General features: G+C 45.1%; 1 protein-coding gene and 1 pseudogene across 1 annotated transcript in view; both read right to left on the reverse strand.

Moving 5' to 3' along the window:
* The window catches only part of LOC147725940 (vomeronasal type-2 receptor 26-like), a 334468-nt gene that overhangs the window by 220082 nt on the left and 86933 nt on the right, over nt 1-27453 (reverse strand). The gene's annotated exons all lie outside the window — the stretch shown is intronic.
* Nucleotides 25788-26090, reverse strand: LOC147725941 (protein S100-A11-like; annotated as a pseudogene).

Below are 27453 nucleotides of genomic sequence, written 5' to 3' on the forward strand. Positions count from 1 at the left end.
CGATAATTTTTGTCTCTAAACAATTAAAACGAAGCACAAAATGGCGAATTCCCGTTTCGCCACCAGTTTGCGGCCCAGTTCGCGGCCCGTGAAGCGCTTCTACCGTGAAAAATCATTTTTTTTTTATTTTCCCCACGGGACCCTTTAATAACCCCAACAACATTCCTAGGGGGTCAAGAGGGGTATACCTTGCCCCCTTTCAATAAATTCCCCCTTCGTTTTTCACCTCTTCTTCTCTCTCGATCCTACCGAGAGATAAGATGGCGGCCGCTCCGGACTGTTTAGAATGTTGACAGACACCGGAGAGCCAATCAGCTTTCTGTTATCCAATGGAAGGTGGATAACATGGCTAAGAGCATTTGCTGGATAATGCATGAATATCGCTGACTTTTCAGCGATATTCATGCGTTGTGGCCAATGTGCGGCGATAATTTTTGTCTCTAAACAATTAAAACGAAGCACAAAATGGCGAATTCCCGTTTCGCTACCAGTTTGCGGCCCAGTTCGCGGCCCGTGAAGCGCTTCTACCGTGAAAAATCATTTTTTTTTTATTTTCCCCACGGGACCCTTTAATAACCCCAACAACAATCCTAGGGGGTCAAGAGGGGTATACCTTGCCCCCTTTCATTAAATTCCCCCTTCGTTTTTCACCTCTTCTTCTCTCTCGATCCTACCGAGAGATAAGATGGCGGCCGCTCCAGACTGTTTAGAATGTTGACAGACACCGGAGAGCCAATGAGCTTTCTGCGCGCAAAGTTCCGTTTCGCGAAAAGTAAGCGGACCGGATCGCTGCCCGGAGCGCTGTTACAGATATATATCTTGTTTTGAACGTTAATTTCTCAAAAACTACTGGAGCACATATATTGAGACCTAGCAAAGGCACATCGGGCTAACAGTCCCTACAATTTTGCCAAGTTTCGTGCAAATCCATTCAGCCGTTCGAGCTAAAAGTGAGTCCAACCGCCCTATGGAAAAATGAATGGGAAAAACGCGTTTTGGGACCCCCCTTTTTTCTCGGCCCCCCCTTGACGAAACCCCACCAAATTTTCAGGGGCTGCTCAGAAACAAAATGTGCCATTTTCCTGAAAATTTCAGCCGATTCCGTCCACAAACGCCAAAGTTATTAGACATAGAATTTTCAAAAATCCCATAGGGAATAAATCCTAACTATATATACCTACTGGCGATAGCCAGTAGGTAATATATATATATATATATATATATATATATATATATATATATATATATATATATATATATATATATGCAGATCCATTCCTCCAAAACGAAGAAAATGAGGTCACAAGCGGGGAAACTGATGGAGACACCTTTATTTCAGCATAATGGAACCCCTCGTTGGCGAATGCATTTCGGCGTCTGTATCGCCTTCCTCAGCGCCAGGGGTATGGTCAGGGCTCAGGTGTCTGTTGCAATTCAAATATCCTGCCTGACCCTGTGACTGGATAGCAGGCTCCACCCCCCAGGTAAGTGTCAATCACTTTCTTACATGCTGGCTGCCTGTGAAACAATGCCTGCAAGTCCCAGAATTCAGTGTTTCTGGCTGGTTGGATGTGGTGGGGGTGGGTCGAGTGTCAGCAAGATTGAGAGTCCCCAAGTGAAGATATGCATCCTGCCGCTTTCAAGCTGTCTCCTCGCGTCCCCTGACCGCAGCAACCCTCAAGCCTCCGGGTTCATTTTCTGCGGGGACTCGGTGGAAAATCCTCCTTGCCCAAAGAGAAATCGGATGATTTCTACACCGCTGTCATTTCTCCCGAGCCTGCTGGTGAGCCTTGGCAATTCCAATAACTTGGAGGCAAACAATCCGTCGAGACGGGAACCAGGGTGTACCAAGGCCAGCTTAATGCTGCGGGGACCTCATAAGCGCGTCTCTGGCAACCGCGCTACAATATGCAGATCCATTCCTCCAAAACGAAGAAAATGAGATCACAAGCGGGGAAACTGATGGAGACACCTTTATTTCAGCATAATGGAATCCCTCGTTGTTGGCTAATGCATTTCGGCATCTGTATCGCCTTCCTCAGCGCCAGGGGTATGGTCAGGGCTCAGGTGTCTGTTGCAATTCAAATATCCTGCCTGATCCTGTGACTGGATAGCAGGCTCCACCCACCAGGTAAGTGTCAATCACTTTCTTACATGCTGGCTGCCTGTGAAACAATGCCTGCAAGTCCCAGAATTCAGTGTTTCTGGCTGGTTGGATGTGGTGGGGGTGGGTCGAGTGTCAGCAAGATTGAGAGTCCCCAAGTGAAGATATGCATCCTGCCGCTTTCAAGCTGTCTCCTCGCGTCCCCTGACCGCAGCAACCCTCAAGCCTCCGGGTTAATTTTCTGCGGGGACTCGGTGGAAAATCCTCCTTGCCCAAAGAGACATCGGATGATTTCTACACCGCTGTCATTTCTCCCGAGCCTGCTGGTGAGCCTTGGCAATTCCAATAACTTGGAGGCAAACAATCCGTAGAGACGGGAACCAGGGTGTATATATATATCCCTTATCAATACATATGATATAGAGCGTACGATATATGCTTTATAGATATAAAGTACAATACAAATCCAACACTAAATTATGTAAATAGAGAATAGTTTTATCTTACATAAAAATGACAAAAATCCATTGTTGGGAACTGGTAATATGATTTTTGAAACAATGAATACAAACATTTTCTTTCTAGTGCCTAAAAATGAAAGGCACTTACAGGAGTTGTATGGTCACACTGGACTAGGAACAAGTAAATGTTTTTAGGCTGACCATGATGGAACGCGGGTTGGATACGTCAATTGTTTGGGGTCAGTCAAGATTTTACCTTCTCATTTAGTCCCTTTCTGGAGCTTTTATTCTTGATGTTGAGTGATCGGCGTTGTCAATCCATATTTCTGCTTGAAAATGGAGGTCTGGTGTAGTGCGATTCCTCATGGAATCATGGAGATCTTTGCCTTCACTGTTGACTGTAGGAAAGCGCCTTTATTTGCAGGGTTATGTCCCCCTTTTTGCCTGAAACCTGATGCACTTTGACTTGATGTGCCTTGAGTCCCTGCCAATCCGGTTCCTTGGGCCTCTGTTCTTTCCCTGAACTGTATCTAATTGGCACATCTGTGGCCATAGATAAGCCCCTTGTAAAAGGTACCATTGGCACCACCACAGGCACCCTGGCCAGGGAAGGTCCCTAAGTGCTGCAACACCTATTGTGCCACCCTTACAGACACTGTACTTTAACACCCACACACTGCCAATGCAGGCTGCATGTTTAGGTGCAAAGAAAAGCAAAGAGTCAACATGACACACACATCTGCGTGCCATGCATGCAACCCACTGCTCTGGCCTAGGTATATCACCCCTCTAGCAGGGTGCATTAGACCACAGGTGAGAGCACAGTCGCATGAGCTCTGTACCCCTACAGTGTCTAAGACCATTCATAGACATTGTAAGTGCAGTAAATTAATTACGAGTATATGATCTGGGAGTTGGTCACTACAAACACCACATCTCCATAATGGCTTTAATGGAACCTGGGATGTTTGGTAGAAAAATTATTCGCACAAGAAACCCACATTGATGACAGTGTGGGATTTAATGTAAATCACACTAAGAGGGCATCTTAGAGATGGCCCATGAAAAATGACCAGCCCTGATATGGTTCTTCATTCTGGGTCCAGAAACATAGCCCATCCTGGGCAGTGTTGTCATGCCTCCTCCCCCAAGATGGTACAAAAGGGGGTGGTGATGGACGGAGCATCTGAACCAATCAAACACTCACACCCAGTCACCAGATCTGGGTTTAATCCTACCTTTTCCTACCCCAGCAACTGACTCACACTGGTACTGACCCCCACTCTGGGCTAGAGAATCGGCTGGAAAACCAAGTTAGAAAGAGAGGTGTGCCCACCTCTGCCAACCCCACCCGTCATGTGGGGGAGACAAGGTGAAGCACACATCACAGTATCCTCCATCTTGAAAAAGAGGGGACACCGACAATAAGAGAGAGGCTCAGTCATGCCTCCCACTGGAAGGTGACATAATAGGTGGTGTACTCACCCCAAGAAAGAGTCCCATTGGTCCCAAACTGCACACCCCTGTAACGCCTCAAAATGTAGTATTTAGGGGTGAACATGAACCTTGCCTCCTCAGATGCGAGAAGAAGTAAGAATAAGGACTAAAGAGCCATGCTGATGAAGGAAGAAAAGGACAACAACTGCTTTTGCCTCAACCCTACCGGCCTGTCCCAACTTCGACTCTGTCTCCCGTGAGCACTGGATTTGCTCAAAACCCAGACTCCAACACAGATCCCTTATACAGCAGGTTTCACGGTTCTGTAGCACTCGGTACCCGACACACAAATCAGAGTGGCCCAATACCAGGAGGAGGTCTCCCCAGGGATCCTGACCTGGGATCCAGTGATCTGTGACCTGCCTCGTTCTTCAAACCAGTGCCTGCAGCCTCAACATGAGGGGTAAACCTGACAACCTTCGGAGTTGGTAAGAAAACTCGATGCCTAAAGACACCCCTGTACCCAATGCCCCATAGCTTTGGGTAAAAAATTGATACTTGTATAGCGCACTACTCAACCGCAAGGGTCTCAAGGCGCTTGTACGAATACCGCTGTGGAACCCATCATGGCTTTCCCTGTGAGGCGTCCACTCCTGGGCACCCTCAAGGTGGAGGCCAGGCATCCTTAGCATTGTGGGGGCCATTGTGGAGATTAAGCAAGCTATTTCCCAGAGTTGCAGAGTGGGATTCCATGATTGGAATAGGCACCGAGGCGAGAATTATCATGTCCATGGAATTTTTGAGCCCAAGACCCACCGAGGCGGGGAATTGAACCCTGGTCCCGGGCTAGACCTCTGCATCAGTGTCTGCCGCTCTAATCACTGAGCTAAACTTCTCCACTGTCCCAACTGGCAGTTCCCAGGCATCCCCTTAGAACCCAACGTACCCTTCCTGCGAGTGGTAACCCTCCTTCACCAAGCCTGCAGCATCTCTTTTGAACCAGAGATCTCCTTTGAAATCCAAAGGGCTCCCGACGTCTCCTTGGCACTTTACATTTGGCCACCTCCTTGCCACTGGTTGTGCAGCTCCTGTGCTGATGTTTGGCCCCTGCAGTGCTGATCCTAACCCCAGGTCCTTTGCTCCCACAACCGAGTGGCCTGCTCATAAGCAGCCCCTAAAAAATGTCCCCCAGCCATTTTGGTTAACATTGGGCATCTGCACTCTGCACCCGACCATTCTAGTGCTGCTGCTGGTGCAACTAGAGTGCCTCTTAGAACCTTGGGGAACCTTGTTTCTAACACCAAACAAGTATTCCAGAGGTTGTTTACAAACCTGCAAACGGATAACCTTCTTTTCTCCCATAGGAACCCATGATATGGTTATCCTCCCAAAAATATTGACCTGTTTTGTATGGAATAACGGAAATTGTGCTTTAAGAAGTAAATTGTCTTACTTACCTGTATTTTATAGGAACCACGGTGTGATATCTAGTCATATGAGACTGAATAGTTGATGTAACGTTAAAGTAATCCAAAAGTAATCAAAAGTAATTTCAATGTTTTTTGAACAGTTTAAAAGCCAATACAAACCTGTAACAATACCAATTCAATCTACAGTTGCATATTCTTGTGAAGGTTTGCATTTGTCAGGATATTTTACCTATCTGTGCAAAGTCCTGCTTGGTTCAAGAAATAAAATGTACGTATACTTTTTTATACTTTTCCTAATTGATCTGCAATCTGTGTGCCATCATCTCTTGTCTGAGTAAATACAATAAATGCTTTACACACCCTCTGATAATTCTAACTGCTCGAACAAACTACCACAAAGAGACTCAGTGGACTCTGTGCAGACTACACCTTACTTCGGTATAGCAAATACAGAGCGTGTAGTTCGAGTCACCTGCTTGACTCTCATCACCAAGGTCAGTATTCTTATGGAGCTTTTTCCAAAAAGTAGTCAAAATGTCCCAAACTTTCAGAACTTCTTCTGAAAGGCCTTTTGATGGTCTTGAAGGGTCCACAACTCCAGTCAATGGAACAGAAGCTCTGCTTTGCTTCTTGGGGTTTGGGGGTCTACAATTCCCGTAATGCACAAGGTCAATTCAAATAAAGTCCAGGTGAGCTGGTCAGCTGGTTTTGTCCTGTGGCAGCTGATGCATGTGACTTCTTTCAGCACTTGTCTTTCAGGTGCTGATCAGAAAGTCCACTCCTTGAACTTTTAAGACAAACAAAGTCCTTTTTTGTAAAGCCTTGAGAGTGCAGCAGGTGCAGTCCTTCTGAGTGCAGTCATCTCTTTGTGTAGTCAATAGGTTTCGCAGGACAATCCTGTTCTCTAGAAGGTGCCAACCAGGGATCTGGGGTGCAGGGCAGATCTCCCATATTTATTCCATATTCTGGCCTGGTAAGAGGGGGGCACGCCCAAACAATGTGGTTCAAGTTACCACCCTCTGTTGTGACCACTTCCAGGGATGTTTGGCATTTTTGTGTCGCAAAATGCACATTTCCAAAAAAATCAGAAAGAAAATCTCCCTTGGAATTCAGGTCTGATTAAACCAACCCACAGATGTGGATCATTGTTTTGTAAGCTCCCCTTCCAGCTTTTCTCCTAATTGAATTAGAGGTGCTACCATCTGGCTAGTGCTGTATGTGGCGGGGGTAGGCCTGGTTCCTGTGCAATCTGTGCTTTTCCCTTTGAAAACCAGTTTAGCTACCCAGCCCCCTTCCTGTCCTGGCATCTGCAGGCAGAATCTCCTCCCACCAAATATCTATATTGTATCAGTCCAAGGCCTTTTCGCACATAATCATTCAGCAGCTTGGATCATGCTGCCCAAAGCTGGTCAATCAGAGGAGGCTGCTACAGGTCTGCTTCAGATAACTTCAGGAAAACATGTTTTAAAACTACTTTCCTGCAATAGTTATAATAAGTCCGTCTTGGCAAGTTGTTGGATTTCTTATCAATCAATCAATCAATCAATCAATCAGGGGTTTATAAAGCTTGCTACTCACCCAGGAGTGTCTCAAGGCGCTGTGGGGGCCGATTTGGATCAATCGAAGAGCCAGGTCTTGTGGACCTTCCTGAACCTGTGCAGGGTTGGGGAGCAGCTGATGTTCACAGGGAGATTGTTCCAGGTCTTGCCCACGATGTAGAAGAAGGCTCACCCACCAGTTTGAAGAATCCCACGAAGAAGGACATGAGGTAAGCAGGAATGTGATTAAATGATATACGTTTAATGAGCAAGTACAGATCACATCTATGGGAGCCTGCGCCAACCGCCGCACTGGAGTACTCGGAACACTCTACACACCGAGTGTTCCGAGTTCCAGGTGCTAGCAGCTGCCACGAGCCCACACGAGGATACCACACATCCTCCTCCCTTAAAATGAACAGACATGTAAAGAAACAAAAAAAAAACTATCACAGATACATTACATGAATCACTACAACCAATATAGAAACACAGCTGAAACATCAAAAATGTGATAATAACACTAATTTGGCAATACAAATTACTTTCCCACTTTGTAGTCCTTGAACCATGAGGGAGGCTTCCTTAGCCGAGGGTTTGACCTGTTGCCAGGAGAAACTGGAGGAGGAACAAGAGAACCGATACGCACAGGTACAGAAGTGGAGAACCGCCCACCCTGAAGAACAGGAACGCCATCAACTTTATTGTGAACGCCACCAACCTTACTGTGAGAAACACCGGCCCTATGTTCCCAAAAAGAACAAGATTCATCACCCAACCTAGGAACCTTAACAATCTTGAAAAGACTCCAAACATTTCCATCTGTCAATTCCACTACCTGTCTACCTACTCTAACTACAAGCATAGGATCAGAAAAATGTGACTCACCAGATCTAATGAAACCAGACTTCTTCACGTGAACCCAATCACCAACACTACACGGAATACCAACAGAAGCACTGACTAAGCTAGAACCAGGTTTCTTACACTTGCCATTAATAAGATCTCTCATCCACAGTTGGCTCATGTTACAAACACCCTTCCTGCCACGCATCTTTTCAAAAGGAGATAAATCACCCTCAAATCTGGGAGTATTTCTATAACTCCATAAAAGTTTCCTAACAGCATCATAACAATTTTCACCATTACACAAAGCCAGTTGTAAACCTTCCTTAAGAACTCAGATCCACCTTTCTACCATGCCATTACCTTGAGGATAATACACTGATGAACGTTTGTGAATTATCCCGTGGTTGCTGCAGAATAACGTCATCTCGCCAGACGTAAACTGCGTACCGTTATCAGACAAAATGGAAGCTGGAAAACTTTCTTTCTCAAAAACACAATTTAAAAATTCAATGATGACTCTAGAAGAAACATGGGACGCTGATAAATTTGCTCACCTGCCGTGAGGGGAACGGCTGCTGCTTCTTGTCGCCCCACCAGCGCGAGGGAGACGCCGTGAGGGGAACGGCTGTCGCGCCCACTCTGCAACCTTGACCACAGCCACCGGGGGGCTCAGAAACTACACCTCCCAGGTGCCCCGGCGGCAGAATCACGTCCCTGACGCCACCTCTGCGCCCGGAGGCGCCACAAAAGAGAGGAGCGCCGAGCGCTCTGTGGGACGCTGATAACTTTGCTCACCTGCCATGAGGGGAATGGATGCTGCTTCTTGTCGCCCCACCAGCGCAAGGGAGGCGCCGTGAGGGGAACGGCTGTTGCGCCCATGCTGCAACCTTGACCACAGCCACCTGGGGGCCCAGAAACTACACCTCCCAGGTGCCCCGGCGGCGGAATCATGTCCCTGACGCCACCTCTGTGCCCGGAGGCGCCACAAAAGAGAGGAGCGCCGAGCGCTCTGTGGGACGCTGATAACTTTGCTCACCTGCCGTGAGGGGAACGGCTGCTGCTTCTTGTCGCCCCACTAGCACGAGGGAGATGACGTGAGGGGAACGGCTGTCGCGCCCATGCTGCAACCCTGACCACAGCCACCGGGGGGGGCCAGAAACTACACCTCCCAGCTGTCCCGGCGGCGGAATCACGTCCCTGACGCCACCCCTTCGCCCGGAGGCGCCACAAAAGAGAGGAACGCCTCTCGCCCCGCGAGTCGCGCGCAGGAGTGCCCGGGACTAAGCCCGGGCTAAGGGCGGGCCCTCTGCTGCCCTCAGAGGCCTGAAGAGACTGGACTGGGCCAGGGACTCTACATCATCTTAATTGGACCTTCATTGTGCTGCGAGCACGTGAGACTTTATTTCATATATTTCTGACATTTCTTATGAGTGAGTAGTGGTTATTACCTGTGTGTAAGCTGTGTGCCATTATTGTTTAAAATGTCTAAATCCAAAACGGATAAAGCTGTAGTGGGTCCCGCCACCCTGGATAACTATTTGGTTAAGAAAGTAAACCAGATAAATAATGAAAGACGTGCCTCTTTAGGGAAGGGCACTGTGATAGTGGACCTACCAGAATTGTCTCCCACTAGCATGACCCTAGACGTTGAGGCAAACACGAGTGGTGTTACTATAGTAGAACCACCATTGCCCATTACAGTGAGTGTTGAGGTTCACTCAGATCAACATCTCCTGGCTAAGTGAAGACACGGGTGTGCCAAATGAGGCCCAGCCTGAAATCAGGCCGATGAGAACCTGTAGGACAGCCCATCAAATAGAGGTGGGGAAGCATAACACTAAAGCAAAAAAAAAGGATGGGAAGGTACCTCATAGCCTTGCCATAACCCCTTTTGTATTTACAGGAAATAATGACAATGGTCTTAATCTGAACTCTGATCAGTTTGCTTCTCTCATTAAAAATCTAGAAGCAAAACTAACAACGAAGATAGAGGAGCTAATTAAACCACTAACCAACAAGATTGAAACTCTGGTCACTGAAGTGGCGAGATTGGGTGGTTTGTTATCTACACATCAGATTGCACCAACTACTGGTAGTGCACATTCGGGTGAAAAAGGGGAGGAAGTAGTGAAAGCCAAAGATCAGTTGAACAAGGGGAAGGGGAATACTGTTGCAACAGCTGCCATTGGACCTGAAGTATCAAATCCATTGGCCGCCTCTGTGGCAACTGTTCGGCGGACACAACCTAATATGGCCCCCCAAAGTGGCAGAGCCCCTAGACCCCCCAGGTATAACCGATACCTAAATTTACCACCAGATTGTGCACCGTTTGTGGCAGTATTGACCAATGTTCCACCTTGTGGTACCCATCCCGCCTCTCCTTATGATGAATCCCACGCCTCTTTGAAAAATAAGGCAGTGGCGTGGCTTAACAAAAATTGTGGCTTTCCCATTTCATACTCAGAACACAATTTGGCAGTAAGGCGCGTAAATTGGGTAGGTCCTTCCAAAAAGATAGGCACTGGGGATTGCATAGTTATAAACTTTAAACATCCCCAGCATGTGGCAACTGTCCTTTTGAGAGCATCCTCATTAGTTTATAATGAGAATAGTATATGTGTGCGCCCATTGGGATATTTCTACGCACATTTGTGCAAACCCACACCCCAACAATGACTAACTAGGCGGGTGTTTGAACCACAGACACCAGTCCAGGACGCACAATTTATATACAACATCACAAATCCTTGTGGTTCAGGTGGTTTGAACGAAACCTACAACAGGATTAATAGTGCTGGTCGCTTTCAGTATGGGTCCAATGTTAACACACAGAACAGGTACAAAGTGTTATCCGGTCTTGAGCTGTGTGATTGACGGGAGGCACCTGCGGCTCAGGGCACTGTGGCTTCAGGTGTATCTATACATATAGAAAACCCTCAGGTTATAGCGTCTGAATGTCATGTTGTTTCATGGAACATTGCAGGCCTGGCTGCTAAAATGTCTGATGAAAATTTGGTGACCTATATAAAACAATTTATGATCATCTGCCTACAAGAAACATGGGTGGTGGGGTGTGATCTTTTTCTGGAAGGGTACAAGGCCTTCTACGTGCCAGCCACGCCATCAACAAGGGGTAGGCCTCTAAGGGGGGACTTGTAATTTTTGTCTCTATTTCAATATCCTGTGAAGTACGAAGAATTGAATTACAGCATACAGGTGTGATGGGCTTAGTTTTATCCGGAGGTAATCGCCGGGTTGGCATGGTGAATTTTTATAATGCTAACCAAGATAGTGCAGGCATGAATCAAATTTTCATATTAAATTCTTTTGTTTCTAGTTTTTTGAAAGATCTGGGCCATAACCTCATGATTATGGGGGATTTTAATGTGCACCCTTGTGGTGATCCGCTGAAGAAATGCTTATCAGAATTTTATTGTGAACGTATGGGTGGTCTCCATATGGAACACACCAAGGAGGGGGAATTATGTAATGATTTGTTGAATAATTTTGACCTTTCCCTGGCTATGACACTCAGGGACCTGTTACATTGTTTTGATATCTCTACTTTCAAAGGGCATGGCAGGGGTACCTTTATAGATCACATACTTGTCTCTCTGACGATGCAAACTTTCTTAGATTCATTCAGCATTGTCTCAATTTGATTGATTTGATTTGATTTGTGCATTTGTAGAGCGCGCGATTGCCCATAGGCGTCTTGGCGCTGTGATTCGACTCTGACTCTTGAGATGTTAATTTAGGGATATGCAGAGAACAGCCACGTTTTTACTTGCTTTCTGAATGATTTCAGTGATGGACTTGTTTTTATATCTAGCGGTAGTTGGTTCCAGATTCTCGCTGTATGTACCAGGAAGCTTCTCCTGCCCCAGTTTGCTCTCTTGAATCTTGGTACCGCGATTATTTTCTTTTGGCCAGATCTGAGGGTTCTATTTGGCTCATATAGTTTTAGATGAGTTTTTAAAAATTGGGATCCAGTTCCATTGGTTGCTTTATATGCTAAGCACAGTGTTTTGAATTGTATTCTTTTTTCGATTGGTAGCCAGTGTAGGTCTCTAAGTTTGTGGCTGATTCTTTCAAATTTTGGTATCCCTAATATCAGCCTGGCTGCTGCATTCTGCAGACGTTGGAGTTTGATTAGAATTTTCTTCCTGGCTCCAGCATATAGGCCGTTCCCATAGTCCAGTCTGGACAAGGCTAATGCTGTCACCACTGTCTTTCGTGAGTCAAGTGGTAGGTAGGGTAGAATTTTCTTGATCATTTTTAGAATGTACCACAGTGATGATGCCAGTTTATTCGCTTGGGCATCAAAGGAGAGATTGGTGTCTAGAGTGATTCCCAGATTTTTTACCTTTTCTGTTGGTTCAGGACATCCTCCTAGTTCTTTTGGCCACCATGAATGGGACCACATTTTTTTGTCCCCTCCTAGGATCATGACCTCACTTTTGTCTCCATTTAGTTTTAGACAATTTATTCTCATCCATTGGCTGATGTTTTTCATGCAGATTTGAAATTTTTCTGCTGTGTTCTCTACGTCTTCATTTATTGACACCACAATTTGGGTGTCGTCAGCGTAGGATATTGGGGTGAATCCACAGATCCTTATTAGTTGTGCGAGGGGGGTGACATATAAGTTAAAAAGAGTGGGGCTAATCGAGGAGCCCTGCTGGACTCCACATGGTTGGTTGAATTGATTAGATTTTGCTTCTCCTGATTCTATTGAGAACGTTCTGTTCTCTAGATAGGAGGTGATGAGTGCACATGCTGATTCATGCAGTTGTGCTGTTTTCAGGCGTGTTACGAGGATCTCATGGCTAACCGTATCGAAGGCCGCCGATAGATCAAGTAATATCAAGGCGGCCTTCGATCCGTTGTCCAGTACTTGTCTAAGCTCCTCCACCGCTGTAATAAGGGCGGTTTCTGTTCCATGCCCTTCGCGGAAACCGAACTGCGAATGGTCCAACCAGTTGCCGTCCAGTAAGTACCGGGATAATTGTTTATTTAATAGTTTTTCTCGAATTTTGGCGGCGAAAGGGATCCTAGCTATTGGCCTATAGTTGTTCGGGCTTTCGCAGTCCAGGTTGGGCTTTTTTAAAAGTGGCCTGATCGATATCATTTTCCAATCATCGGGAAAGATGTTGGTTTTAATGATTTGGGAAAAAAGTTTCTCTAGTACTATGCTCAGTTGTTCGGAGCAAACATGCATTATTTTGGATGGACATGGGTCCATTGGGCTGCCTGAGTTGATGGTGTGGATCTCTTTTTGGATCTGTTCCGCTGTTGGGGGAGTGAATTGGAAGAAGGTGGTAGGATCTGAGTCCTTGCTCACTGGGATTGTTGTCTGTGAATTATCCTTTATGGATATTTCAGTGCTATGATTTTTAAAGGAGTCATATACTAGTGATACTTTGCTGACAAAAAATTCTCCTAACACGTTGCAGAAGTCTGAGGATAGCGTTTCTGAGTTGTTGTTCTCGAATTTTGATAGTTTTTTGACAGTGTCGAATAGGGTTTTGCTTGAGTTTTTTGACTCATTGATTTCATGGATAAAGTATTAACTTTTTTCCGTTATAATTAGTTTTTTATAACATGCTAAGGTAGCTTTGTATTCTTGTTTGAGATCGGTGTCATAGTTAGTTCTCCACTTTTTTTCCGCTCTTCTACATGTCTGTTTCTGGGTTCTTAGTGCTTCCGAGAACCATGGCTGTGAGGGGGTTTTTCTCTTTAGAGTGGCTTTTTTTCGTGGGACTGTTTTCTCTACTGCATTCTCCAGCCATTCATTAAATTGTTTGCAGGCTGTATTGCAGTTTTCTTGAAGTGCAGGGTAAGATGATTGCAGTATATCAATGAATGTCTGGTTATCCAACTTAGACCATTCTAGATATGTTGTTTGCTTAATATTCTCCATAGGTCTTCCTGTGTCCTCTTTAATTTCTAAAGTGGAACTGATTAGTTTGTGGTCTGTCCACGGGATAGGAATGGTATCTGTTTTTGTTAGATTTTCACAAGAGGTGAAAATACCGTCCAATGTGTGGCCTGCCTCATGGGTATCCATGTGTACTTTTTGTTTTAGATCAAAGTTTGACATTGTATCAATGAATGAGGCTACCTTCGGGTCGGAGGTTTTTTCTAAATGTAGATTAAAGTCTCCTAAAACTGTGTAGTCCGGACTAATCACGCTAGATTCGAGAAACGGACTTAACAGTTCGATCAACTGCGTTTTGCACTAGGTGGTCTGTATATAAGTAGTCCATTGAACGTGTAGTTGTTCGTGACTTTCAAGCGAATTTAGTGAACATAATCCTCTAACAATCTGTCTAAAAGGTTCTTGGGTAAAAAAGGTAAATAAGAATAATAGCCTAGGTAGGTTGGGAACAACAGATGGGAGGAGGCGGCTTAAATGGTCAATGGTCTCTGCGGATATTCTCTATAAAAACATTGCTAAAAGGTGTGCGGAGGATATCAAAGACTGTACCACTGAGGGGGTAGATCCCAGGCTGGTCCTAGCTGCTTATCATAACGTATCGGAGAAGGTGTCAGAATTATTATCTGTCCCCAATAAGAACCAGGTGAAAGTAGGTCCGAGGTGGTTCAGCCATGATTGCACTAAAGCTGCACGCAAACTTAGGTCTGCTTTGTCAGCTACCCTGAGGAACCGGGAGGATGTAAAATTGTACAGAAAGGAATACAAGGTTATTATTGCTTCCCGTAACGAGTTTTTAAGAAGAGAGGCCTCGGATGAAATACTTGACCCCTCCACCTTGAATTGCAGCACCAAGTTCTGGGCACTGGTCAAAAAACCTTTTCTGGTAGATGAACCAGGTGACGGACTTGACTGCTGCATAACTAAGGAGGAGTGGGAATGTCATTTCAAAAACCTGTATTATACAGCGGATCCTGTAACCACTGATGTTGCCTCCTCTGACAGGGGAGGCGATATTAAATTTGATAAAAGCGAGGTATTGGATGCCATAGAGGGTCTCACAGCAAATAAAGCTCTGGACCAGATGGAATCCCACCGGATCTCTACAAATCAGATCCAGACTTTTGGGCACCCATTCTGGTAGCAGTATTTAATGCTGCTGCCATAGTGGGTTGTCCAACGTCTTGGGGATTGTCAACTATTGTCCCTGTCTTCAAGAAGGGAGATAGGGGAAGTGCTCTCTGCTATCGCCCAATATCATGAATAGATTCTATGGTTAAGATCATGGGGAGAGTCTTACTGCAGCGTTTAACAAATTGGTCCGCCGATAATAACATTATGTCAAATTCCCAATACGGCTTTTGTGAAGGCCGTTCTACTATAACACAGTGCCTTAACCTGTTTCTCATATTGAATAAATATACTGTTGGACAGAAGGGAGCAGTACACCTTGCCTTCATGGATCTGTCATCGGCCTTCGACTGTGTCAACAGGGGAAGGCTGTGGCAGACCATGAAGAAGAAAGGTGTTGACAGGGGGATTGTGGACTTTTTGGTGGATTTGCACAGTGACACCAGAGCCAATGTTAGGTTCTCATCCAATGGGGAAACCACGGGAAACTTTAGTATTAAAAAGGGTGTGCGTCAGGGCTGTATTCTGGCCCCATTTCTTTTCAATTTTTATATGAATGACTTAGATGCCGTACTTCAGGGGGTATAATCAGATTGTCCTAGAGTCGGCAGGAGGGGTATTCCCGTACTTTTATACGCAGATGATGCGGTTTTAATTTCAAGAACAGAAAAGGGTCTCCAGGCACTCTTGAATGCTTTTAACAACTTTATGACTGATAGGGACCTTAAGGCCAACAATTCTAAATCCTACATAATGCATGTTGGCCGTCAATCAAAAAAGAAGTTCATTTTTAAATTAGATGATGTCCTGATCCCCATCTCTCATACATTTTCATATCTCGGTGTTTTATTTGACACAAAGCTCAGTTGGGCCCCACATGTAGCTAGAAAGAAGGGGGAAATGACTAGAGTCAATGCCTCCATTTTTAACTTTGCTACTAAATTGGGGAAAAAGCCAAACGCTGCCATGATGAAACTATACAACGCCAAATCGATAGCTACTGCAGTTTATGGCAGTGAGATATGGGGCTATACCAGTGGCGATCAGCTACAGATCACTGAGAACAATTTCTTAAAGCGTCTGCTCTGTGTCCCAGCCAGTACATCGAACTTAGCGGTACACGAAGAGCTGGGAAGTCAGTACTTATCCGACATCGTTGGATTAAGACCACTGACATGTTGGGTAAAATTATGGTTAAATCATGATATTCCGTTAACCCACCAGATAGTGAAAGATCTTGTTTCGCATGATAATGCAATGTGTGTACCCTGGCTTAAATTCTTGAAGTCTCAATTTCAGAAGCTTGGACGCTTGAACCTGTTTGAAAACCTGATTGAGATAGTAAAGGGTGATGTGGCAGCAATTAAGAGGGCTTTTTATTTGGACAGAAGGGCCCAAAGAGAAGAAGTCGAGCTCTTGAAACCTAATCTTAGGAAATATGTCATGTTAAGAACTTGTGATACTATGGAACTATACCTAACATGCTCCTTTACTTCCCATGAAAAATTTCTGCTGACACGGTTCAGGTTTAACATCTTTCATCACCTTTTAATCAGACCAAAGTTGGACATTTTTAAGAAAACTGTAGCTCCCTGTGGCTGCGACAGGAAGTCTCCACAGGATATGCTGCATTTTATATTTTTGTGTAGATTTTATGAATACCCCCGTAGATGCTGTCTTGTCACCCTTTTAAAGAAACTAAATTTTCAATAATCAAATAAGACCTGCACTCATGTATTTACAGCTTTTGCACAGCGACAGTGTCCTCCAGGTGATAGAATTTTTAAAATTAACTGTGAGAATAAGAAAATGTTTAGATGAGTGACTATATATCCCTGAAGGATGATGCACTAACGCACTTTGTTGTACTTCGGTACTACCTGCACTTTAACTGTGACCTTGATTTTGCCTACTTACTCATTTAAGAAAATTGTATGGTTTATGAAATATGCATTATTTGTCCAGATGTAACGGTGATTTTAATTATGAAATGTTTATTGATTTTGTGCTTTTATGGATTGAAATATATCCGAAATAAAGTCATATTGAATTGAATTGTATTGAAACATGCGGAACAAATTTCACCTCAGGCCAATGAGAAAATTGGTCAACTAAAACAATAGCATAAATCGGACCTTGACCAAAACTCATTGGGCCAGCAATGTCAAGAGAGACACACTCCCAGGTTCTAGAAGGTCTAGTAACAGAATCACGTTGATATTTTACAACTTTCTGAGACTTGTCACTGACGCAACATTCTACACAAGATCTAACTTTTCTCTCAATAAATCTGTCGACACCAGGCCACCAGAATACTTACGGTATCTTATCCTTCTCTTCATGCTGGACATGCCAGGGTGGCCTTAGTAAGCCATATCCAAAATGGTTTCCCTAAGAGCTTGAGGAACTACCAATTGTAAACCCCTTAATAAAGTGTCTCATTGAACAGACAATTCTTGTGCAACATGGAAATAAGGCAAAACCCCTTGCGTCAAATCTGTTTTGACGGGCCATCCATTCTTAACAAAAGACAAAACGTTCATATAATCAAGGTCATCTCCACATGCAACCCCCCATTAGTCTCCTTTAATACACCCATTGGACACTTCACAGATCAAAACAACTTTATCAGGATCATCATCAGGAGCAACCAGATTGTCATCCTCAACAGGCAATCTTGAGAGGCAGTCAGCTAAAACATTTTTCGCACCGTGGATATATTCAACCTGAAAATGAAAGTCTTGTAATTTATATTGCCATCTCGCAATTCTGGCTGTAGCCCTACCACAGTCTTTGGTCGTGAAAAGATCCACAAGAGGGCGGTGATCAGTTCTCACAACAAAATTGGTACTGTACACATATTTACGAAAATATACAATACCCCCCCAACAGGCCAAGGTTTCCTTTACTAAAGTAGAATATTTAATCTCAGCCCCACGCAACGGTCTTGATGCGAAAGTAATAGTGACAAGACCTATTTTTTGCTTTTGCATAAGAACCGCGCCAATGCCCATGTTGCTATCATCGGTGACTATGATTGACTTACAATTGATGTCAAAAGGAGATAAGGCAGGAGCAGAAACGATGCACTTTTTAACAAAACTAAATTGATCTTTACAATTGGAGTCCCAAACAAATTGTTGTTGATTTTTCATCAAATTCCTTAAATTTGTCAGCAAAAGAAGGGATACATTTGGCATAGTACTCTGCTAGCCCCAAAATGGACCTGAGCTGATCTTTGTTACTCGGTTCAGGTGCATTTTCGATAGCTTTAACTAAACTCAACTTAGGAGAAATACCCTTCTTACTGATGGAATGCCCCAAATAATCTACAGAATCCATGCTAAATGTACACTTCTCTTTGGTGAGAGTAAGACCATTGTCTTGTAAAATCGATAAAACTTTAAATAGAACTTCGGAATGCTCACAATCATCCTTACCAAAAACTAAAATGTCGTCCTGGAAATAAAGGACATTAGATACATTTTTGAAAAGGTTGTGCATGACACGCTGGAATACAGAGGAAGCAGACACCAAACCAAAGGGCATCCTCTTATATCTGTATGCCCCTTCAGTAGTAATAAAGGATGTTAGATGCTTACTATCATCATGGAGGGCGATTTGATGATACGGGTTAGATAAATCTAACGTAGTGAAAACCGAGGCATTTTTGAGTTTTGAGAACATCTTGCCAATGTTTGGAAGTGGATGTCTGTCAACCCATACATTAGAATTGAGGTCACGCATATCAACACATAAACAAATCTTTCCATTCGGTTTGTGAGCTACGACAACAGGCGAAAGCCATTCTGAAGATTAAATTTCTTCGAACACATCAAGTTCACACAGTCTTTGAAGTTCTTTTTTGACAGATTCCCTTAAAGACAGAGGAATGTTGCGTACTTTGTGCACTTTAGGTACTGCATTATGTTTCAAAATGATATTGTGTTTAAATTTTTTTAACAAACCTTAATTGGAAGAAAAAACTTGAGGAAAAAGCGTTTCCCATTTGTTAACAGAAGTTACATCAACAGAATTAACAAAATCAGAATATCCCAAAACTTGTTGTGGATGGTTCGGATCAAGCTTAATCATCAAATCCCTTTGCTGTGGCCAACCCAATAAACACGAACCCTCCTTAGCAACATAGACTTTTGATACAATGGATTTACCTTTAAAAGATAAAGTAGAGGAAAAATACCCAAGAACATCAATTAGTTTTTTACTATATCCAAGCAACCTTATATCAGAAGGTAGCAAAGATACATCTGGAAACTCTTTCATAACCTCATCACCTATTAAAATGTGTTTTGCACCAGAATCAGCCATGACCTTTATAAATTTAGAGCCAATCTGTAACATACAGAAAGGTGCATCTTTTTTTTCCTCACCAATTTCATATACAGCTAGAAGGTCCTCATACTCTTCATTATCACTATCCACTACTTGAACATCTGAATATTTGGCATGTCTAGGGTCAGAGGAAGAATTTTTAGGTCTGTTACGACTTTTGCACATTCTAGCAAAATGGCCTCTAGATCTGCAATAATTGCAGAGTTCTCCAATTGCAGGACATCTTTTATCAGTTACAACATGGCCAGGAAAACCACACTTAAAACAAACAACTTCTTTTCTGAAACTTGAATTCATCGATGAGGAAAACGGTGGTTTGCTCGAACAGTTTTCTACATGTTTCTTCTTGACAACTTGAACCTCAGAAATTGCAGGTCTTTCCACTGAAGATTCTTTTGACTTCTTTTCAGACAATTCCTTTATGTCTAATTTCATATCCTCAAAACGATGTGCAATGTCAAGAGCCTTAGAGAGAGATAAGTCTTTTGCATCAAGTAACTTTTCCTGTAGTTTTACATTTGCTACATTATGTACTAACTGGTCTCTCACCATCTGATCGTGAAACTCTTGATAATTGCATTTGGCTGCCAAAATTCTTAAGTCTTTGATGAAGGAATCAATAGGTTCAATGGGTAACTGCTGCCTACTCAAAAATTTATGACGTGCCACAACTTCATTAACTTTTTTGATGTATTGTTTGTCGATCTGCATAATGGCGTTTTCGTAAACATCAGACTCTTCCTCAGACGAATTGTCTACAAGAGGAGGGAGATGAGATAGAACTTGCCTGCCTTCCGCGCCTAGAGAATGTTTAAGAATGGCAAGTTTACGCTTATCAGTATAATTCTCACCCCCAATAGCCTCAAGATATGCCTCAAAACCTTCGCGCCATTGTTTCCACTCTAAAGGCGGTTTGCCTGGACTTGCCAAGAATGGGGGAGGAGCATTGTAGCTTTCCATGCTGATAGAATGAAAACAGTAATAATATTAATGACTTTAACACAATTTGATTTGGTTAATTGTCTTTTCTCTGAAGAATCAATGGATAGGAATAGCAGACTTGGTAATTATTGTGATGTCATAGACGATTGTAGTCTAAACATAAAGTCATAACCTTGAGAAAGTCATTGTTTTAATACTGAATTGAGACTAGGCAGATCATTATGATGTAATAACATTCCAAGAAAAAGAAATCAGCCAGGAAACCCTTTGTATGGTTGCCAATGCGTCATAAAAGCAAGGTTGCTAAGCGACGCTTTGTTTTTCTTCTCGAGGATCAAGAACGATCTCTGTTGCGCATGTGTTGCAACTAGGATTCCAGTACGCACGCGCGCGGATGATAACAATAAGCGCAAGGTTGAGCGCATGCGTCAACTCGCGCTGCCGGCAACTGTACGCGCCTTGAGTTAAACTGATCAAAATTAGAATAAAGTCTCACCGCTAGGCTGGAAAAAGCGGGATTTTCACGAATCTTGGCAGCAAACTACAGTGGAGCGTCCGATCGATTCTCTGGGAAGATCCGGCCAAAGATCTTCGTAACGGTAATCTTGATCTGGTTATACCAGGGCTGCAGGCTCCCAATTTGCGTGGGTGTGTTTCCTCATCGTCGCCAGTGAAGAATCCCACGAAGAAGGACACGAGGTAAGCAGGAATGTGATTAAATGATATACGTTTAATGAGCAAGTACAGATCACATCTATGGGAGCCTACGCCAACCGCCACACTGGTGTACTCGGAACACTCTACACACCGAGTGTTCCGAGTTCCAGGTGCAAGCAGCTGCCATGAGCCCACACGAGGATACCACACAGTTCTGTTTCTGCGGATGCGGGGGACCCCTGCCAGGGCAAGCCTGGCGGAGCAGATGTTCCTCTTGGGTACGTGGAAGGATACTCTCTCGTTAAATTGTTTGGGCCCGATTTTCTTGAAGGATTTGTAGGCGAGGGTGAGGAGTTTGAAAGTGATTCGTTTCTCCACGGGGAGCCAGTGGAGTTCTTGTATGAGTTGGGTCATATGTTCGTGATGTGGAGTCCCGAGGATGAGTCTGGCTGCGGCATTCTGGATGGTTTGGAGTCTGTGTAGAATGGATCAGTTGATTCTGGCGTAAAGGGTGTTGCCATTGTCGAGTCTGCTGGTTATGAGTGCATAGGTGACGGTCCTTCGGCAGTTGGGGGGGATCCATTTGAAGTTCCTGCGGAGGAAGCCTAAGCAGTTGAACCTAGTGGAGGTGATGTCGTTGAGCTGGCGGTTCATGGAGAGGGAGGAGTTAAGGATGATGCTGAGGTTTTGTGCGTGGTCTGTGGGAGTGGGTGGGTTACCAAGGGTGGAGGGCTACCATGTGATGTCCCAGGCGGAGGTGCAGGGTCCATGAATGAGAACCTCAGCCTTCTCTGAGTTGAGCTTCAAACAGCTTTCTTTCATCTAGGCTGCAACATTCTTCATTCATTCCTGGAAACAGAATCTGGTGTCTTCAGGCTTCTGTGTGAGTAAGAGGATGAGCTTGGTGTCGCCGGCGTAGGATATAATGCTGAGGCCATGCTGTCTGATGATGGCAGCAAGGGGGGCCATGTATATATTGAACAGTGTGGGGCTGAGCGACACACCTGAGTGGAATAATTGTGCAAATAACGGAAAAATGCAAAATAAAAAAAATAAATCTATTGTTTTTTCCCAGGTTTCCTCTCCTGTCTTTTTGTAACTAATTTTCTTTTATCCTTATGGTATTCTTTTATTTTTTAACCTTGCTTGTGGTGGGAGGCACCACCATCCTAGTATGGTCCTCTATGAGTAGGTGAGTTGGGGTTTATAGCATACAGCCTACTTCTCACTCCTCTTGTACTGTCTAAACAGTAAAGTCAGTAGGAGGAGAAGGGAAAAAAATCAAATCCCAAGAAAAAGAAAGAGAGTATGAAAGAAGTAAAACCTGTTACTCCCTACCCTTTCTCCCAATCGACCTTGACTACTCACCTCCACTGTTTCCTCTGCCACAACCCTCCTGAGTACGACGCCTCCTGCGCGTCCTTTCTGTGTGACCACCAGTCCTCTCACCACTTGTCTGAACTCCCCTCGAATTCTGTGTCACTTCCCCTTGACTTGGATAGGAAGGGTCCTTTGTCTGTCCTGGGTGTCTCTCCTGGCTCTTGAGCAGTATCCTCCTCCTCGTGATGTTGAATGGCTTTTCCCTCTGATACCCTTGCTCTCTGTCTGTGTGAATGAAGGAAGTCCACCTTTAGTGCTTGTTTTGTGTTCCAGCTACTGTCGACATCATTGGGTACTGGGATAGATGAAGACCATCGCAGAGAGTCAGAGGTGAGTCAGGGGTTTTGTGTTGGGTTCTTTGGCATTTCATTTCAGCGTTTGACTCGTCCAACATCATGGTAGTGCCCAGAAACTACAGTGTAGGAGCAATACGCATATGCGTTGACATGCATCAGTCAAACAAAGTAATTGAACAATATGACATCCTGGTCCACACATTGCTAATATCGTAATGCAACTAAATGGTGCCAAGGTCTTCTCTCGCCTTGATTTAAATAAAGGTTACTAAAGGTTATCATCTGTTGGGATTTGAATAAGATTGAAGGTAAACATGTTTATCAGTTTAGACCAGGGTTCTCCAACCGGTCGATCGCGAGCTACCGGTAGCTCGCCGAGACCCTGCGATTAGCTTGCGCTGCGTGGTTCTCAATTTAGTAGCCCTTTAGTGTTATTTGGGCTATTAGGTCGTTTTCAGCGTCTGATGCCCGCCCTCACCCAATCCAGCTGCTCAGATTGGCTTGAGCTTAGCTGGGGTGGAGCGGGCCCAAAGAGGATGACGTACCTCTACTTCCTACGACGTGATCCACGTCTTGTGACCATCTCTAAGCGCCCCCGCCTTTTCTTCACTGGCACCGCGCTGTTGAGTCACGAGTGCTATGAGTGCCAGTCGGGAGCTGCAGCAGGTGTGACAGGGCAGAGCTGCTTGTTTGCAGGTCGCGCAAGCAGTAGAACTGCTGGGACCTGCGCCATCTGCCCTTCTCAGTACAGCCTGCCACCTCACATTAATTTCCACAGAGCAGCAGGTGAGCGGTGTTGAGAGGCCTCTCGAGGTTTTAACATGGATTCGTTACTTTTTGTGCAGGGATTCCAATTCTGAAAACCCGTAGTAGCGTTAGGATTCTTAAGTGAAAAAAAAACATTTCAGAATGTTTGTCAGGCCTGGTTTATGTTTCCGAGTCAGACACTGCCCAGTGCTGGCCCCCAAAACCCCTCTCAAGTTGCTGAGTGGCGCCCTTGTGGGTAGGCATCTCTGAGGTATTTCAAAGTGCGCAATCCGATTCTTTGTTCAGCTTTATATAATGTTGATTTCCGAGGGAAGAATATTTCTCCAGTGATTTATAGACTATTTGTGGCATTTTAAGTTCCTGATAGCCAAAGCGTGGCATATCATTCAGAAGTGGATCATCTCCTTCCTCGCCGGAAGAACCCAGAGAGTCTGCCTCCCCCCGTTCAGATCAGAGGCCACCAAAGTCATCTGCGGCATACCAAAAGCATCATCACTCAGCCCCACCCTCTTCAACGTCTACATGAGCCCCCACGCGGCCATCGCCCACGCACACAAAGCCCTCCACAACCAAGGCCCCAAATACCTCAACGACCGCCTGACCTTCTACACTCCCACCCGCCAACTCTGATGGACCACCCACGCCCTCGCCGCCGTTCCTCGCATCCGAAGAGCCACCAAGGGAGGAAGATCCTTCTCCATCCTGGCTGCCAAGACATGGAACTCCCTCCCCATTCACCTCCGACTGACCCAAGACCACCTCTCCTTCAGGAAGCAACTCAAGACCTGGCTATTCGAGCAGTAGAGGACCACCCAAGCGCCTTGAGACCCTCCGGGTGAGTAGCGCGCTATATAAATGCTTTGATTGATTGATTGATTGAATCAGGCGGCCTAATTTTGGAATTTGACAGGAATATTTCTTCATCCTAGCGCCATGAAACCGCTGGTGTACGTGCGCTTTATAAATAATTTTAAATTCAAATTCAAATTCATCCTGGAAGTTAACGCTTCTCATCTGCTGCAGCTATCATTAAAGTTATGAAATCTGGAACAGTGCTGGCTGCTCACCCCATATGCATCAGTGTTAGCGAACAGTGAGTGGAATTTGAAGATTTGTATAAGTCTTTGTGCCTCTTAAGTAATTCAGTGACTCGAGCCACCTTATATTAATTGCCACAGAGCAGCAGGTAATAGAGCAGTGACAAGAGGCCTCTCAGAGGTGTGAACACACATTTATTAGTTTGAGTATTTAGTGCAAGGATACCAATTTAAGTAGATAACTCATAGCCTTAGGATTCCAGAATGAAAAAAAAACAATTTTACATTCGTGTCAGGCCTGGTTTATGTTTTTGAGTCAGACAATGTCAAGTGCTGCCCCTCACCCCCTCTCAAGTGGCTGAACCCTTGTTGGTAGGCATCTCTGAGGTATGGGTCAGGTAAAAGACGGCCTGCCTTGGCAGTATCATTCATCTTGCTGCTATCGCTGTCAGCCCCCTCGACTAGAGCCCCCGGGGGTCTGGTGGTAGTAGTGGTCACACTCTAGGAGGGCGCGCAGGGTGTACCAATGAACCCTTCTCCGGCTCAATCTGTGTCACAAATGCTTCCAGCCAGCGCGTTATGAGTGCTGAGGAGATGGCCACAAATCAACAGCTTACCCTGACAATCTTTATTTTTTAAATATATTTTATCTCTTTTATTTGTTTCCAAATAAGGCAACTGCTGGCATCTTGGCTTCATGAGTTTATACCAGGAGTATTCTCTTGAAAGAACAAGAATATAACCCGGCCCATAAATGTATGAAATCTATGTGCTTGCATCCTTCGGTGGGCTTGACTGGAATCAGACCATGGCCGGGAGGCTGCCTTCTTATATATATTTTCTCTGTAGATACGAAAAAATGTTATGCAACACTGGGAGCAGAGAGAGCCAGTCGCTGCCATGCCTGGGTAGTGACCTCAGGGCTTCTTGGAACAGTGCCAGCATTGACTCATTGCCCTGGTTGCAGGCCCGGCGTGGACAGGGCACTATTTGAGGAAAGGTTGAGCTATTTCGGGCTTGCACCATGGATGGGGCACTACTTCTATATAATTGGGTCAGTAGTTTAATTGGATGAATGTACTCGCTACTGCATGACTGGGCAGTTGTTGAGTTTGCCTTGGGCTCAGGTAAAAGAAGCTACTAAAGGAGGCACTGCTGTTGTCTTTGCTTCACATTCCGGATCTTTTTGATGCTCCTAGAATAACAAATGAACTGTCAGTTTAGTGTGCTTAGCAAGGTGGGACTGGCTAGTTTAATTTTTTTTTAAACTATTTGCTGGAGTGGACATTACCCCCTTGAGGTCAGGTGATCTGAAAAGTGTGGGTTCCAGGCAAAAACAACGGCGAAAATACAGTGATCATTATGACAAATGTGCTGTAATCTTTTATGGAAAGTAACTGTAAAGAACATAAAGTGTGATGTACGTCTGTGAATACTTGAGATCTGGCTTGGGTGCAGATTTGCCTTCACATTATTGCCTTGTGGCAGGCAATCACCATACCCTCAATTAGGCTAAAAAACTCCTGGAAGTCTCTCTGATTATCTTTCTTCCAATCAACACCACCAAAGGCTAGAGTTGATTAGGAGGCCATCATTTTCTTCAGTGTCTCTTTGTTAAGCTTTTACGCTCTGGTAATGAAATGTTCAAACTCTTCGAATGACATTTTGCTGCGGTCCCCTTCCTTGCCAGCGTAGGGCTGAAAAGTGGTGATCAGGTATTCCATGTAGCGCTCCATATCTGAAGGCGGATCTGCACACATCTGTGCCATTGTGAAAGTTCTGGAAAGGGCTGACCGTTTGTGTCTGAACTGTCTGTGGACTAGGAGCAACGAGCATCAGGCGAGCAGAGAGCTTCCCAGCATTGTTCAGCCACACAGCCAACCTACAGCTTCCTCTGATGACATTGAGGCAGGTCCAGAGCTATTCAAGGGCCATTTCTCCTCCCCAACACCTGTCCTTTGGTGTCAACAAAAGTGTGCCTACACAAGCATACTCAGTGGTTATGCATGGACTCTGGAGTTTATCAGCACAGACCTGAGGGACTCAGGAGGTATTGGCACTTGCTGCAAGACTGCGTGTCACACCAGCTGGGCGAGGCCTCAGTCTGGTAAGGCAAATTTAGCCTTCAACCTTCCTGAAGTTGATAAAAGGGTAACACAGACTCCTGACATATTAGCACTACGAAGCCACTGTATAGTACCAGGAAGAACTATAAAAACATAATATTTGGGAACTCCTTAGTATTGTGTTCAAACCACAGTATGGGCTCTGAAGAAATTAGGCTTAACATCAATGAAATGGGGTGCGGTAGGTCTCCCGGAAAAATGCGCGAGTTGCTTGGGGTTTAGTAGCTCACGACAATTTTCTCTGACCAGAAGTAGCTCTCACTACACAAAAGGTTGGAGACCCCTGGTTTAGACACAAAGGGGCCCATTAAAATGGCGGGCGGACTTTGTCCACCCGCCGTCCCGAGGTAAAACAAGACCACTAGCCATAAGGGCGGCGGTCCCGTGGGGGCTATTAGGATGCGCCCGCCACACTGGTGGGCGCAACCAGCATTTTTAACATTGCGGCTGGCGGTGCTGAAAGCACCGCCCACTGCAATGCTAAAAATGCACATTGTGCACTTCAATGCACAACGTGACAGGCACCCTGTATGGTGCATGCCACGTTGTACAGTGAAGTGCAGGGGGGTACCATAGGTACCCCCATGTGCACCCCTCACGCCCCCCGGAGTCCCTGAGGGCCCGCAACGGGCCCCCACAAGACACTCCTGCATGCCTTTCCGTGGCGGCATTGCCGCTATGGTAGACCATGTCCCCGCCCAAACCCTAATATGGATGGCGGTGTCTAACAGACACCGCCACCATATGAAACCCTTTTCTACCCGTTCAAATCCTTGAACGGGCGGAAAAGCGGTCTTTCCGTCCGCCGCAGTCCTCCCCAACATAGTAATATGGCAGGGAAAATGGGTGGCGGGCGGGGAAGGATGTCGGGCAGATCGCCACTGCCCGCATGGCGGTGGCGATCCGCCCGACATCCTAGTGGGGCCCAAAGTTTTGGCGTGTCATCTGCGGCAGCATAGTTTCAAGACAATATTCGACTTATCATACATCATGTCATGAATCCATT

The sequence above is a fragment of the Lissotriton vulgaris genome, chromosome 3_1, assembly GCF_964263255.1.
Source record: "Lissotriton vulgaris chromosome 3_1, aLisVul1.2, whole genome shotgun sequence".
NCBI classification, from domain to species: Eukaryota; Metazoa; Chordata; class Amphibia; order Caudata; family Salamandridae; genus Lissotriton; species Lissotriton vulgaris.